This window comes from Phodopus roborovskii, unplaced genomic scaffold (assembly GCF_943737965.1).
Source record: "Phodopus roborovskii unplaced genomic scaffold, PHOROB, whole genome shotgun sequence".
In the NCBI taxonomy this organism is placed as follows: Eukaryota; Metazoa; Chordata; class Mammalia; order Rodentia; family Cricetidae; genus Phodopus; species Phodopus roborovskii.
The window spans coordinates 17,421-34,796 of record NW_026126425.1 but is presented as its reverse complement, the minus strand read 5'-3'; the positions used below and the strand labels follow the sequence as shown (position 1 = coordinate 34,796).

The window sequence follows — 17,376 nt, the reverse complement described above, 5'->3', positions numbered from 1 at the left end:
TAGGCTTTCAAAAACCTTTTAATATTGCTAAATATTTTGCGACCCCCACATTATAAGTCACGAGCCATAGTTTAGGAAGCATGTAGTCATTCATATGCCATATACATACACGTATGTAGTCAGTAACTGATATTTTTTGCTTAAATGTATACATGTTTATTATAAGTTATACAGTGGCTATACAGCAAAAGTTATTGAGAACATGAGCTTTTCTGGTCTGTTAAGGTGGAAAAGGTAAAAAAAAATAACAAATCCAGTATCAATTTGCTTTTTTCTAGTGACAAACACAAGTTAGTACGTTCTTGAACATACTGATTATGTGTAGTTGAAAGATGTAGGTTTGTATCTGATAAGCTCTAAAAGCTTTTTAACCGCCACATTTCTTGATTAGGAGAATTCTCTGAAACCATAAAATCAGATTAATGTAAAAAAGAACCCATCGTTGGTATTGAACAACCTGACAGTTACAAGCATTATTTATTTCAATGGCGGGGTGTGAAAGGAAGGCTTGAGGAAGGGCTGATTTCAGTCCTATCTGGCCTCCATTAATATTTTTTGAATGAGTTTTTTTTTTTTTTTTTCTTTTGAGGATCAGGTTCCAGGCAAGCACTGCCACAGAGAAGCTCAACTCCGAGAAGGGAATTACTGCCCCAGAATCTCCAGGTGAACCACGCCCTTCCCAGCCACCTGCGAGTATGGGAATTTCACTGTCCCTGTCTCCCAAGTGTCCAGACAACGGAAGTGGCGTGCCCGGGTGTCCTCGGACTCCACGTGGTGCCGGAGGAGCAGCTAGGTTAGGCGAGCAACCAGAGGCCCGGCGAGCTGCTGGGCGGGGCGCCAGTACGCGTGCGCGGCGAGGACGGGGCTGCCGGGCGCCCGCTGGCCGCGCGCCCGGGAGGGCGGGGCGCTAGCCGCGCGTGCGCGGCGGGGGCGGGGCGCGCAGCGTAGGGGCGGGCCCTACTTCTTCCCCGTCCGGCGCCCAGGCTTACGGGCCGAGCTCCGCCCCGGCTGGGTCTCCCCTCCCTCGGCCGTTCCTCCTCCTCCTCCTCCGGCAGGCAGGCAGCATGGCGGCGGTGGAGACGCGGGTCTGCGAGACGGACGGCTGCAGCAGCGAGGCCAAGCTCCAGTGTCCCACCTGCATTAAGCTGGGCATCCAGGGCTCGTACTTCTGCTCGCAGGTAGCCGCCCAGGCCGCGCCCCTCCGGGCCCCCGCCTCCGGGCCCCGCCGCCTCCCCCTCGGGCCTCGGAGCGGCCCGGGCCTCGGAAGCCGGCCGCCGGCGCTCGCGGGAGCGGGAGCTGAGCTGCGGCGGGTTCGGGCCGCGCATCCGCGGCGGGGAGGGCGGCCAGGTGTGTGGGCAGGTGGGGACCCGTGGGGACGCGCGGGAACCGGTGGCCCGCGACCTCCGCCGGAGCCGGGGTCGGGTCCGGACGCCGCGGCCGCGCTCCCGCGGCTTCACTCGGGTGCGGGTGCAATCCGGGACGGAGACGGAAGCGACCCGCCGGGGCCTCCGGGTGGCCGCAGCCTCCTGAAGAGGGGAGCCAGTTTCAGCTTCATTCCCCTTGTGTTTTACTACCGTGCTTTGACATTTAAGCAACTTTGGGTGTGGGAGTGGAGAGGGGTCTGTGTAATTCATTCTTTTCCGTTGGCATCTCGGGTTATTAATTGAGGTAAAGAGATGAGTCACTTCTGTTAGAGTGGAAAGGACAGTTCCCTCAATGGTTGTGCTTTAAGGCTGTGATGTATTTAGGAAGTTTTGTGCACCTGAGCAAACCCAGCATTGAATGGGCCCTGACAAAAGTGTGTGCTTACTGAATATTTGTGTTCGGTTCCATTTCGAGACCCAGAATGAGTTTGTTGACCAGGGGCATGTAAATATTTTGATAATAAACTGATAGGTTCCTGGGAGTTAATCAATAGTCCAAAGGCCTTGGTATGATAATTCCTATGAGGTCTTGAATAAGTGAAGTGACTTCCCGAGTTTCAGTGCTTCCCTATACAGACAGAATGAGAATAGTTTTCCTTCTGTATTTCACAAGGTTGCACTGAAATTAAGGCCATGCAGCCCTACAATGTAAGACGTTTTGTTTTTTAAAGGATTCCGCTACAGTTTAATACTGATATATAAATAAAGTTGAATAAGAATAGTTATGTGCCCAGGCGGTGGTGGCAAGCCTTTAATCTGGGAGGCAGAGGCAGGTGGATCTCTTGAGTTCCAGGAAGGCCAGGGCTATACAGAGAAACCCTGTTGGGTAGCGCGCTTGGGAGGGGTGGCAATAGTGTATGAAAACAACAGAAACTGTTTTCAAATATAAAGTACATGCAAAGAGAAATGTGAAATTAAAACCTATGATTAAAAACCTTAATATTTGTAGATAAGTCATTGCAAGAGATCTCACAGTTGTATGAGTCTTGTTTTTAGAGGGTATATACATGATACTTGACCTTGTTGCTATCATTTTGCCAAAAACGATGTATGAGAAGTGTTGCTTGATCTAAAAATAGCATTAGGGCTATCAACCCAGTAGAGGGCCTCTTGTGGCTTTAACATTTTCCAATTCTAAACCCACTGAGTTCTTTGTGGGACCTGGACTTAAAACAAAAATTTGCTGTGAAAATTGTGAACCACCTAAGTAGATTAATGTAGTCTATATAGTTTAAAGTTGGGAGTTGCTAGGTGTAATAGCACACACCTTGAATTCTAGCACTTGGGTGGCAGAGATTGGTAGATCTCTACTAGGCTAACCTGGTTTACATAGTGAGTTCAAGGCAAGCCCATGGGCTGGGAATTGAACCTGGGTCCTATGGAAGAGCAGCCAGTGCTCTTAATCATTGAGAGCCATCTCCAGCCCAGCCACTATTTTTCCTTTCTTCCTTCCTTCTTTCCTTCCTTTCTTCTCACTTTTTTGAGATAAGAGTTTAACACACATGCAATTAAAAATAAAGAGAGGACACAGATTTAAGAGCAAGAGGGTTTATGGGAAGGGTTGGAGGGAGGAAAAAGAAGGAGGAAATGATATAATTATATGTTAATTAAAATATATATAAATGCTTAAAAGGTTTTGAAAAACTGTTCATCAAGTACAGGTGACTTTCTGTTATAAAGAATATTGTTGTAGTTTGGAGAAATGTCAGATATTTGTCAGAATATGCAAGACTTATTCATGGTAGAAAGAATGTAGCCTCTGCTGGAGTCTGTAGGTACACTGTAGACAGATGGTTGGTTCTGCCCTGCCTGCTCTCACAGCCATTTAGTCCCAGTAAACACACAGAGGCTTATATTCATTATAAACTGGCTGATGGCTCAGGCTCCTTATTGACTAGCTCCCTCTTAATTATTAACCCATTTCTGTTAATTTGTGTTTCTCCACATGGTCTTGGCTTACCCTTGATGCCTGGACCTCTTGCTTCTTGGGCAGCTACATGGTGTCTTGCTGGCAACTTTATGCATTCCTCTTCCCAGCCTTCTCCTAGTCTGGTAGCCCTGCCTATACTTCCTGCCTGGCTACATCCTGCCTGTCCACTGGCCTAAACCAGCTTTATTCATCAACCAATAAGAGAAACATATATTCGCAGCACACAGGAGGACACCCCCATCATCATAGTACTAGTATTACTGCTAGACCTGCCGTCAAACATTCAGAGTGGCTTATGCTGTCTTTCTTCATTCCTATTATCACCTTCCACAGCTGCTCTGTAAAGTTTGTCACCGAGTCACGTGTAGTTCATTCATTTTTCCACTGTCATTCTTCACTTTGTAAACACACCACCCAAATCAAACCAGGCAATATCTTCCCTATAAATGTCATTTTCCCCACAGTTGGATAATGCTTATTTCAGTAATGAGACTCTTACTGCTGCTTTTGGTGTTCTCATTACAAAATTAGGTAACCCTTCTCAGGTTAGCCGATTATCTTGCTGTAGTCACGGGCTGTGCTTAATACTCTATACTTACCCAAATGTCACTTGCTCTCTGAAATCATAGCTGTTCTTTCAGCCCCAGTAGAGACCTTGGCAAGCCACTGTAACTTTTCTTAAACACATTTTACATCAGTGTTGAGGCTAAGGCTTTTATTTTGCCATTGGGCGTGTTCCTTTCTTCCCTCCCTCCCTCCCTCCCTCCCTCCCTCCCTCCCTCCCTCCCTCCCTCCTTTCTTCCTTCCTTCCTTTCTTTTTTCTTTTTTTTTGTTTTTCAAGACAGGATTTCTCTGTGGCTTTGGAGCTAATCCTGGAACTAGCTCTTGTAGACCAGGCTGGTCTTGAACTCACAGAGATCCTCCTGCCTCTGCCTCCCAAGTGCTTGAACTAAATGTGTGCGCCACCACTGCCCGGCTGGACATGTTCTTTTCAGATTTTCTTTTCTTTTTTCCTTCTTCTGCCTCTCTCTTTCTTTTCCCTAATACTGGCCAGCTTGTTGTTGGAATCAAACTGAACCAAACTACAAAAGTACCTATTTATAACAACATAACTTTTTTATAACATGTTAATGACCTGCAGCTACCTTATTAGTTAGAAAACAGAAGACAGTGTCTTTGATCATAAGGTGAGGTATCATTTTCATGGCTGAATGCTCATTTCCTTGTACTGTACTTTGTATGCAGCAAGTGGTGAACACATTTGAATGAAGAGTAAATGTCTGGAAAGGCAGAGAGAGGCTCCTCTTCTGTGTAACTTTGCATAAAGCTTCTGGCTTTCATTGTCTTTTGGAAATGGGGGCACTGATAGTTCCTACCAAAAGCTTTTGGTAGGTGAAATGAGTAGGTAAGGTACTTACCTGAGTAGTAAACTATAAATAATGGCTCATTGTTTAAAAATGCTGTATTTTATGTTTAAAAACATAAAAATATTTTTGTCTGAGTTGTTTCATTTTAAGAAAAGTTCTTCCTTTAATGGAATAAGACCCATTATTCTTAAAACTGACCTTTCCAAAGGTTGTGATGACTGAGTGTCTCAAAAGGCATCTCTTCTTAGTAAATTAACAGTAGTTACATGTACCCTATTTTCTTTACTTGTGAGAGTTGTTTTTTGAGATGGGGCTGAGGGTTACTCCTTTGGTGTTTTCTGAAGTTCCTTATGGTACCAGTGTCCTTTCAGTTCATTAAATGGAAGTTGAAGAAATGGGCCTGCAGTGGAAAGTGGAGTTCCTTCCATTCTTACATTGTCTTTTTAAAGGGTGGGTAACTCTAGACAAAAGTGTCTATTAATTACTACCATTTATTAATTATGGTGGAACTTAAAGTTTCAGTTTCTTAACTGCTCTGATTTAATAAGGTTCTGTGCTGTTCATTGTCTTGCCCTGAGCCAGATGATCAGCTGAGAAGGAACTAAATGGTGGATTATTGTTTATGGATTTCAGAACTTAAAAGTCAGTGATTGTAGCTAAGTGAAGGAGACTGCATATGCAGTCAGACCTGGGTTTCAATCTTTGCTCCAGTATCCTTGGATAACTAACTCATCTTGTAACTTTTAAGAGAGGACTGATGGGTGGTACCATTCTTAGAGTAAGGAAGAAGATGAATAAGATCAAGTAAAATGTCTAGCCTAGTGTTTGGTAAATGATTTCAAGACTCTTACTACCATATTTATCATTTAGATTTATTTATCATGTGTGAGAGACTGTTGTGTCTGCATGTATGTATGTGTACCATGTAGGTGCCTGGTGTTCTTGGAGGTCAGAAGCAGCTTGCAGCCTTCAGATCCCCTGGAACTGGAGTTAAGGATGGTTGTGAGCCACCTTGTGGGTGCAGGGAACTTAACTTAGGTCCTCTGCAAGAGCAACAAGTACTCCCCCCCCCCCCAGGGGTTCTTTGTGGTTTTGGAGGCTGACCTGGAACTAGCTCCTGTAGACCAGGCTGGTCTCAAACTCACAGAGATCCTCTGTCTCCTGAGTGCTGGGACTAAATGCGTGCGCCACCAACGCCCAACTGCTACAAGTGCTCTTAACTGCTTTAGAATTACTCATATATTGAAAGAAGGTAAAGAAGGTATTTGACAGTAACTATTGTTTAACAACATTCGGGTAAATTATTCTTATTTTTTGAAACAAATTCTCATTATATAGTCTAAGCTGGGTCCTCCCCTAAGACTGGCAATCGTGGCTTAGCCTTTTATGGTGGGATATAGGCATACACACCACTGTGCCCAGTTTATATTTTGGATGTGCTGTTGCCACCAGTCAGCCAGTTCTTCTGGAGCAGCAGTGATAGACTACCAACTCCAGTCCATAGGTTACTAGTAAACACTAACTCCAGTCCATAGGTTACTAGTAAACACTAACTCCAGTCCATAGGTTACTAGTAAACACTAACTCCAGTCCATAGGTTACTAGTAAACACTAACTCCAGTCCATAGGTTACTAGTAAACACTAACTCCAGTCCATAGGTTACTAGTAAACACTAATTCCAGTCCATAGGTGACTAGTAAACACTAACTCCAGTCCATAGGTTACTAGTAAACACTAACTAACTCCAGTCCATAGGTTACTAGTAAATACTAACTCCAGTCCAGTATATCTAGTAAATACTCCAGTCCATAGGTTACTAGTAAACACTAACTCCAGTCCATAGGTTACTAGTAAACACTAACTCCAGTCCATAGGTTACTAGTAAACACTAATTCCAGTCCATAGGTGACTAGTAAACACTAACTCCAGTCCATAGGTTACTAGTAAACACTAACTCCAGTCCATAGGTTACTAGTAAATACTAACTCCAGTCCATAGGTTACTAGTAAATACTAACTAACTCCAGTCCATAGGTTACTAGTAAACACTAACTAACTCCAGTCCATAGGTTACTAGTAAATACTAACTCCAGTCCATAGGTTACTAGTAAATACTAACTAACTCCAGTCCATAGGTTACTAGTAAATACTAACTCCAGTCCATAGGTTACTAGTAAACACTAACTAACTCCAGTCCATAGGATACTAGTAAATACTAACTAACTCCAGTCCATAGGTTACTAGTAAACACTAATTCCAGTCCATAGGTGACTAGTAAACACTAACTCCAGTCCATAGGTTACTAGTAAACACTAACTCCAGTCCATAGGTTACTAGTAAACACTAACTCCAGTCCATAGGTTACTAGTAAATACTAACTAACTCCAGTCCATAGGTTACTAGTAAACACTAACTCCAGTCCATAGGTTACTAGTAAACACTAACTCCAGTCCATAGGTTACTAGTAAATACTAACTAACTCCAGTCCATAGGTTACTAGTAAACACTAACTAACTCCAGTCCATAGGTTACTAGTAAATACTAACTCCAGTCCATAGGTTACTAGTAAACACTAACTAACTCCAGTCCATAGGATACTAGTAAATACTAACTAACTCCAGTCCATAGGTTACTAGAAAACACTAGACTAGATGAGCGTGTCCGTTACTCATCGGTCTCTGCTTCTGTCTATGTCCATCAGTGACTTTGTCATTTGATAGCTCACACGCAGGCAGCAATGGGTGTTTCTCATCCAAAATATCATGTGACATTTTGCAAAAATAATTGGAAGGAATTGACCAACCCAAATGAAAATATGAGGAAGAAATTATAAGTGATAATGTTGGACATAAAATTTAAACCAAATACATAGCGGTAAAGGCATATTTTGGGGCAAGTTAGATAGATGGTGTAGTATTGAGAGCATTTGCTGTTCCCACAAAGGAGTAGAGCTCAGTTTCCAGAACTCATATGGGGTGACTTACAGCTGCCTTAAAATTCCAGTTCCTGAGGCTCTCATGTTCTCTACTGGCCTTTGTGTACACTACTGCATGTGCTGTACTACAGACACACACATAAATACTAGAAAAAAAGACATGTTGGTGACATGGCATTGTTTGACATTACAGGCTTTCTGAAGACCCTAGAATGTAGCCAGAGGAAATGGGGGTGGTGTGTGTCTGCCTTTTGACATAAATGTTGGAAGTATGTCATTCTAGGGGAAGTGGCACCAGCTCATGTTAGTAAAGTACTTAGTAGGTTAGACGTCAGGCATTCAATAGTAAAGGCATTCAGCAGTTAATATAAGATGGTTTCTTACCACTTGAGACAAATATTACATGACTAATCACATAATTTAAGTTATAAAGACTAATAGAAATGCACAGAGCTGTGCAATGGGAGAGATAAAGGAGGGTCAGGTAATGCTAAGGATGAGTCTATTGTAGCAATAGTGGATACCAGAAAGGCTTCAGACTAGGGACCAACCAATACAGACTTGAGCACTTGACAGTGTTGTTCTCCAGATGTGTACTCTAATTTAAGATTATTTTTATCAAAGGTTAAAAAAAAATGTGGGCTGCAAGGGCCAGCTTTCAGGGTTGGGGATTTAGCTCAGTGGTAGAGCACTAAGCCCAAGGCCCTGGGCTCAGTCCTCAGCTCCAGAAAAGGGGGAAACACACACACACGCACGCACGCACGCACGCACGCACGCACGCACGCACGCACGCACGCACGCGCGCGCGCGCGCGCCAGACAGTGGTGGCGGATGGTGGCACATGCATTTAATCTCAGAACTTAGGAGGCAGAGGCAGGCGGATCTCTGAGTTCCAGGCCAGCCTTGTCTACAGAGCTAGTTCCAGGACAGGCTCCCAAACTACAGAAAAACCTGTCTCGAAAAGCCAAAAAACAAAACAAAACAAAACAACAACAACAAAAAAAACCCCAAAAGTGTGTATGTGGGTTTGTGCATGTGTATATAGTGTCCACAGAGGACAGAAGAGGGTATTGGATCCCTGGAGCTGGAAGAGTTACAGGCAGTTGTAAGCCTCCTTATATGTGGGTGCTAGGAACAGAATTTGGTGTCTGTTCAAGCTGTCAGCGTCAAAAGCCATCTCTCCTGCTCACACTCATAATGATTCACGAGGTCCTAAACTACATAGAACTGGCTTTTAATACAGACAGTCCTTGCTTTGCTTTGAGTATAGGGTAGAATCATTAAAAAAAAAAAAAAAAACGGGAGCTGATTCTTTGCAAAGTATTCTTTATAACTAATAGGAAACTTAATATTTTTATACCCACTACTTGTTTTTTTTTTTTTTTTTTTTTTTTTTGTTAAAACATTGAGAACTCTGTTGGCTACTGTATTAGTTTTCATTGCTCTGGCCAACTTCCCCAGGAGAAGAAACCGAGGAGGAATGGCTGGTTTGGCTTACAGTGTAAGGAGGGTTTATAGTCCATGGCAATGAGGCATGCTGGTGGGCCAAGCCTGAGGCAGCTGGTCACATTGTATCTGCAGTCAGGAAGCCTGCCAGACACCAGATCTCAAGGCTAGCTCCAGAGACCCATTTGTTCCAGCAGGGTTCCTTCCTAAAGGCTCTGCAGCTGTCCCAAATAATCCCACCAGCTAGGGAGTCATGCTCAAACACGGTACTGGTGGGCTTGGGCAGGGCTGCCGTAGGACCATTATAGAAGGCGCAACACGCTCAGGCAAATGCTCGACTGCTGAACTATAACTCTACCCTTGATCCCTTTCTGAACTGATGCTTGTGTGGATGGCCTTCCTCCTTCCCCTCACCCTTTCTCTCTTTCTTTCTTTGGGGAGGGGGAAGCGGAGTTTTGAGACAGGGTTTTTCTGTAACAGCCTTAGCTGTCCTAGGACTAGCTTTGTAGTCCTGGCTGGCCTTGAACTCAGAGGTCCACCTGCTCTGCCTCCTGAGTGCGCCGCCACTGCCTGGCTGATGTCATTTCTTAGGCTTTTTATAAATATCTTGCTGCAAATCTTTGTACTTTAGTCTTTTATTTTTAATTTTTTGAGGTAGTCTTTCAGTGTGTAGTCCTGACTGACCTGGAACCCACCTGCAGGCCCTTGCCTCCAGAGGGGTGGAATTAATGGCATGTGCCATCAGGCCAGGCCAATAACTGTTTTCTTCTGTGTAACAGTCCTTAAAAGTCCTTCTGATTAAGGAAGACCTGAAACTGATTTCCCTGTTTGCTCTTTTAGGAATGCTTTAAAGGAAGTTGGGCTACTCACAAGTTACTACATAAGAAAGCAAGTAAGTACCATTGCTTGTCCTTAAGCCCTTTGCCTTGGATGCAGCTTTTGTGCGAGTGTTAAGACTAGTCTTAGTTCTGAAACTGTAATTCTGACATCTGGGATTATTCTTTGGCATTATGTAGTAAAATGTCTATTTGCATCTGATTAATCTTGTTTCATGCATTTACTATGAAAACATGAGATCTTTGTTAGGGTAGGTGGATCTAGCTTGGCTAGTACCTCATAGTGTCTTTTGGCACCCTCTTGTCTTTTCTAGAAGTGTCACCATATTGTAGGCTGAGAATGGAGGGGCTGTTTGATTTTATTTGGCCAGATCTCTGTTGCTCTGTAGCTAATGATGGTTTTAAATCCCTTACCTCCCTGTTTTACCTCCCAAGTGCTTTATTATAGACATGTGTTACCATACCCTGTTGATTTTGGGGTGTCTTATATTACCCCACAAACTATTTACTGTTTTTTAGCCATTGTTAGTCACACTAGTATGGCTGTTATTTAGACAGCCTTTCTGCATCGGCTCCTCACCCTGTGAATGTAGCTGTCAGTGTGGCTGACCTGAGAAAGCCTGCCATGTTCCCTGGGAGTTGACAAGGATCTGCTGCATAAAGCATTGCCATCTGATGCATACCCACCATACAGATGGTGGGTAGTGTGTAGTTAGTAGCTGTAAACGTTCTGTCTTAATGATTTTGGTGCCTTGTACTCGTTTGCCTCTGTTTCCATGAGTTCATTGGTCTAATGAAGTTTGTTAGATTGCTTTACCAAAGCATCTGAGGTTAGCCAAGCCATCTTTGGAGGAAAAGGAATGCAATTTTAAAAAGATATTTTTTTTTGTGGTGGTATAAAGTGGTATCTGTGCTTAATGGGGGTGCTGGGTTATCCATGGAGGGGGATGCAGTCTGTGGGTGGGAAATACTGTAAGTGAAAGTTTCCAGCCGTAAAGGAAGAGATTTACTACTTTGGTTTGCTCCCTTGAGTGGGAGTGTACAACTTGCAGGTCATGTATTTTGGGCCTTATATCTATGCTCGTTCACTGCCGGTGTCTTATGTGCACCTATTGCACTGTGGTTTTTGAAAAATAGTGTACACTATCCTTTGCTTTTACAGTTCTTTAAAAAGTTTTGCTGCCAGCCTCAGCTCATTTCAGGGTTATTAGAAATCTATTGCTTGTCTAACATTTGGGACTTGGATTAAATGGATCCTGGAATGTTAGCTTACTTAGATTTTCAGGTGTAAATTTCAGATGTGAATTCTGTGTAGAGATTAGAAAAGACTTGCTGTGTTTCAGCTTTGTTTGTCTTGGTAGCTTTAGTGTGTTTGTTTGAGGTCTGCCTTCAGTTCTCCTTTGGAAGTACTGTTTGTAGAAGGGCAGGAATGCGGATCAGCAGGGAGACTTGAAAGGCTTCCTTTCCTTTCCTTTCCTTTCCTTTCCTTTCCTTTCCTTTCCTTTCCTTTCCTTTCCTTTCCTTTCCTTTCCTTTTTCTTACTCCCTAGGAGTATGGTAAAGCAAAGCCTTTTGAATTTGTTTTGAGAGAGAATCATAATGTTTTTTTTTTTTTTTAAATTTGCACTTACTGTTTTATGTGTATTTGTACATATATATGCATGAATTCATGCTACCAGTGTGGAAGGAAGTCAAGATATTTTGGGGGATTAGTTGCCTCCTTTAGTCACTGAGCCATCTGGAGAGCCCTGGAGTCTAGGGATGTAGCTCTCTGAATGACCTGAACTTAATGAGTGTCCTACCTTAGTCTCCCAGCTGCTCGAATGACAGGTGGGTACCCCTGTGCCCAGCAAAAGCCTGAATTTTGATTGCTCTATCCTAGGTTTAAAGAGATACATCCTGTTTCAGACAAACCACTTCATGCTAGCCTTACATGAAGCAAGCATCAGTTGTCATTTTGAAACTTTTAAAATAATACTTGAATCTAGTGACAGTGAATGGAGTCCATTTTTGTTTCAGGTTCAGAAGTAGTTTTGTATTGATAAAATCCTTCACTTAAAAGCTGTTGTTTGGGGGACTGGGGAGTTGGCTCAGTGGTTAAGAGCAATGACTGCTCTTCTAGAGGACCCAGGTTCAATCCCCAGTACCTACATGGCAGCTCAACTGTCTGTAACTCCAGTTCCAGGGGATATGGTACCCTAACACAGACATACATGTAGGTAAAATACCATTGCATATAAAAACAATCTTGGGGGGTAAAAACTTAAAAAAAAAAAAAAAGCCATTGATTGGTTAAATTGGAATTTTTTTTTTTTTTTTTAATGTAAGTTTCCTGTGGGGTGATTTAGGATTACTGCTTTTAAGTAAGAGCAGAGAATTCAGCTGTGAAGTCCGAATTCAGATTGGAAGGTTTAGCTCATATTTGATATTTAAAGTTAAGTTCGTATGAGTTGACATTGTAGAGACCATACGTTTACCATTGGCTGCTGTTCTGTCTGAGACTGTGTACAGTCCCAGGCTGAGACAGAGTCGGAAGGTTTGTGAGCAGAGCAGTAAAACTGATGCTTTGTTAGCTTAAGTTGGGTTTTTGTGTCTGGGCTCTCTGCTCTGTATTCAGCTAAGTGAGAATTAAAGAATGCTGCTGCTCAGGAGCCTGATGACTGAAGCATCTCTTTCTTCTCTCCTTGCTTCCACATCTGTCCGTCTGTCTCCCAGAAGATGAAAAGGCAAAACGGGAAGTATGTTCCTGGACTGTAGAAGGCGATGTTAACACTGACCCTTGGGCGGGGTACCGGTACACTGGTAAACTGAGACCACATTATCCACTGGTGAGTATGTAAAATAATTACATTGTCTCTAAGCAGTTTTCAGTTTCCTTGTAAAGCAGGATTGTCTTCAGAAAGGAGCAGCAGACATTCTAGATCTCAGGATATATTATTTGGGACTAGTAGGACAAGGGCAATTGTGGAATAAGTGTATCAGATTTTAGATATAAAGACTAAAATGTCATACATTAAAAAAAAATGGGATAAGCCAGCCTTCCCTCCCTCCCTCCCTTCTCCCTCTCTCTCCTCCCTGTTTTTCAAGACAGGGTTTTCCCATGTAGCTCTAGTTGTCCTGGAACTCACTCTATGGACTAGGCTGTCCTTGAACTCAAAGAGATCTGTCTGAATCTGTCTCCCAAGTGCTGGGATTAAAGGCATCCACCTCCTCCACCTGTTGGGATAAATATTCTTGTGGCTGTCATGAGAGAGTAGTGTATGATACTACTTTTCTATGAGTTTTTAATGTGACATATTGTATCCTAATGACGGTGGCTTAAGTACCACTCCAGTCCCTTCCTGTAGGGAAATTCATGCATGAATATAATGTGTTTTGATCACACTCACCCACAGCTCATTCTCCTGTCTAATTCCCTTCACTGCATTTCCCTAAACTGAGCCATTTCTCCAGCCTCATATCCAATCCTAAAGCATGGGTACCTTTAGCTGCTCTCCTTTCTCAAACATGTTTGACACTGACATAGAAGAAAGTAAGCTTAGCTTCAGTGACTGAAATGGGAATCTTACAATATTAACATGTCAACAAAAATTAACTTCTGAAAACTTTTGCTTGAACTTCACTCTTCAGGCTTCTTCCCAGGCTTGTTGTTACTAGTTAATAGGTGTCGGACTGATCTCGTTACTGTTTTCAGATGCCCACAAGGCCAGTGCCCAGTTACATTCAGAGGCCAGACTACGCTGACCATCCCTTAGGTAAGTCCTGCTTACCTGTTTGTGCATTTTTCCCTTTGTGGGATTGATTATCACTGCAAAGGAAGGAATGCTCTTTTTATAGAGTTTTCAGTGCTGGGCATGTAATGTAAACTTACTTTTTTTAAAGCCACGTTTAGATGAAGATTTTTTTTTCCCATTAGGAATCTCTCCAGTTCTGAAAACTGCTTATGTGGCTGTTAAAGTCTACATTCAGAAAAAACACTGTGTTTTGTGTTATAAATGATGGGAGGAAAGGTTTTGATTTTCTTTTTTTGCAAAAGTAGATTGCGAAGGCCTGAGTGAGTGGTCACTCAAGACTGGCTGTAGTCTTAGTAGGAGTAGTAGTGGTAGTGTGCTAGTGGTGGTTTTGATGAGCCCGACTGTGGTGATGCTTTAATAGTAATTATGTTTATTTTTGCTTAACTATGTGTCAGGCACTGTGCTAAGTTCTTTGCACGTGTTACTCCATTTAATACTTTGAACACTTCTGAGGTAGGTTCTGTTGTCTTCTCTGTTTTATAGATAATGATAGTGAGACATGCAGACAAGATGAGTAATTTGCCACACAGGTCAGTGGACTTAGTCTCTGACCTTTGAACTTGTATAGTATTTAGGTTGCAGTAGGTATTGACTGGTTTTGCATATCAGAAATAAGAAATGATAAATACCAGAGATTTTAAAATATTATTTCTGTGTTTATTTATAAATTTAAAACATTTAAAATGTTTTGGTGTTGACATGATCTAATTACCTAGTTCAAGCTGAGCTCCTGTCTTAGGAGTTGTCCTGTCTCAGCCTTCAGAGTGTGGGATTCTGTGTCTGCTGCCCCTATGGACAGTTGTACAGCTGAATATAATCTGAGATAGCTGCTTTTCTCTTAATATGCACAGGGTCATAGTATCATGTTTTTATATGTAGTTTTAAAATTTAGCTAAATCCATTGTGAATAAATTTAAGGAAAAGACAGTATGAGTGATTGATACTGTGGAAGCATAGCATGTAATTCCTTTAGTCTCTTTTGAATGTAGTATTAACTTCTATTTTAAGAAATAAACATAACTTTTTAATAGAGTAGAATGATGCAGTGGAAAGAAGCCTGGCTCTATCAAGGTTTAAGATCATTCTCAAGATATTCTGTGGCTACACATTAGACCCAGTGCTGGTTTACATACAGATGAACACACCACATATACCTTTCCAGCTTTTTGTTTCTCTTAATATGTTATTATCTTAGAAATATTCTATATGAGCTCATGTAAGTTCTCCAGTTCTATAATTTTAATTTCATTGTGTGGGTGTATCGTAATTATCAACCAGGCCTCTACTAATACATGGTTAGATTAGGTTATTTACAGGGTTTTGCTTCTGTGAATTTGATTGTAGTTTCTATTCTTGTATTTTCATCTTTTTCCCCAATTAAGAGGTTTTTTTGTTTTTTGGGTTTTTTTTTTTTAGATTAATTGTCTAAAGTAATGGTTTGGATCAAAGGATTTATACATTTTTATTTTGCAATACTAGAAATTTCAGAGCGTTTTACCATAAAAAAAAAACATGAGTGAGCTGGGCTCTGGTGGCACACACTTTTAATCCCTGCACTCTGGAGGCAGAGGCAGCCGAATCTCTGTGAGTTCCAGGCTAGCCTCGTCTACAGATTGAGTTCCAGGACAGGCTACAAAGCTACACAGGGAAACCCTGTCTTGAAAAACAGAAACAAAACCTTCAAATACAAACAAGTAAGCAAACAGCAAAAAATAGAACATGAGCATGCTTGCTCTGACAGAACATACACTAAAATTTGAACGATACCTGTGCAAGGGTGGCACACAGCCTCATGGAGTGGTCCAAAATTTAAAAGAAAACCTGTAACTTAGCTTCTCTTCGGTTGTCACCAGCATTGTTTGTTATCAGTACTGCTTGCATGCTCTTCATGCATTTCAAAGGTTGAGAAATTGTACATTCCTATTTTAGCTTGCACTTTTAAATTATAAAGTTTGACATCTTGTTATGTATTACAAATTGTATTTTCTTTCCTTTTGAATGTCTGTTCATATTCTTAACCTCTTTCCCCATCAGACTATTAGATTTTCTTCCAAAATTGATTCCTAAAATGCTCTTTGTATACTAACATTCTGAATTATGTTTTTCCTCAGCTGAACACTAATCTTTTGTCCATATATTATGACAGACTTTCAGCATTTGTATATAGTATGAATATGTGTCTTGTATTATTATATTGAGTCTCATGTCTTTGGTTCAGTGTCTGACCTGTTTGTCTAGTCACACGCCATTGACAAACTTAGCCATTGGAAATGTTTCTGTATTTGTAGGCCTTGTTGTTGTCACCTTTGCTTCTTTTCAGAAATTTCCTGGGTATTCTTGCCTGTTTCTCTTTCTGTATTCAGTTTATAATGAGTTTGTCTTGATTCCCAAAATATCTTGATGGTATTGTTTGTTGAGACAAAACTCAATGTACAGATGAATTTTGGAAGAATTGATACCTAGATAGTACTAAGACTTCTATCCAAAAATAGGATTATTTTTCTGTAGTATTACTCTCCTTTCAGGTTTCTTTTTGAAGGTCTTTTATTGTTACATTTGTTCTGGGTACTTTATTGTTTAGTAGTTTAGCTTGTTTGTATTATAGTAGGTAGAGTTTTTGATTTTGACATCTTAACTGCTAACTTGCTAAATTCTTATTTTCATTCACTCATCAGACGATTCTTTTATTCTGTGGCTATGTAATATCTGAAATTGATAAAGCTTTTATCCTTCCCTTTAAATTTTATGTTTTTACCTGGCTGTGGTGGCGCTCGCCTTAAATCCCAGCACTTTCGGGAGGCAGAGGCAGGTGGATCTCTGTGAGTTTGAGGCTAGCCTGGTCTACAGAGCTAGTTTCAGGATAGCATCCAAAGCAATACAGAGAAACTCTGTCTCGAAAACAAACAAACAAAAAAAACCAAATAAAACATTTTTATGTTTTCTTTCTTTCACTTGTATCTGCAAGCATTGCGGGAATAGTTGTGCCAGTTAATACTCATTCTGTGATGTTCATTGTTTGATTTGAGATTTATATCTTAAGGTGGTTGCTGCCTATACTATGAGGTTTATCTTTCTGGACAGTCTTTTCTAATATTGAATTAATAACCCTGTCTTCTGATACGACTCTTTTCTTAATTTATGGTAATGAAAAAATTTTTTAGCGGGCTGGCGAGAGCTCAGTACTTCCTGTCCTTCACGAGGACCCAGCTGCCTGTAAGTCCTGCTCCAGGCGTCCACTACCCTGACCTCCACTTACCAGCACACACATATACATAAAAAACTGCAAAACTGTTTGTTTGGGCATTTTCCAGTTCAGAAATGGAAAACAGGATTGATGGAGAATTTGTTACATTTTTCCTCCAAGATTTTGAAATTGACTGTTTCTTTTAGTATATGTAAAAGTTGAATTAGACTAATTTCATTAATGAAGATTATTTGGGTAGTATTTCCCAAACTTACAATTATGACCCTGAGTGAGAAATGTTTTTATGGCATGATCTGTGTGCATACAAGTAATAAGCAGGTATTTCACAGTAGTATTTATCTGGGACTTCAGAATACAGAACATGGTACTTTCTACTCCTTTTCCCTTTTCCGATGGTTGTTAAAATAAAGCCTAGTGAAAACCTCATAAACCAGTCTGGA

At 41.5% G+C, this 17,376-nt stretch overlaps 1 pseudogene; it reads left to right on the top strand.

The window, feature by feature from the left end:
• The first annotated feature begins 1,038 nt into the window (after nucleotides 1–1,038).
• LOC127223138 (methionine aminopeptidase 1-like) overlaps nucleotides 1,039–17,376 on the top strand; it is a 31,934-nt pseudogene continuing 15,596 nt past the window's right edge.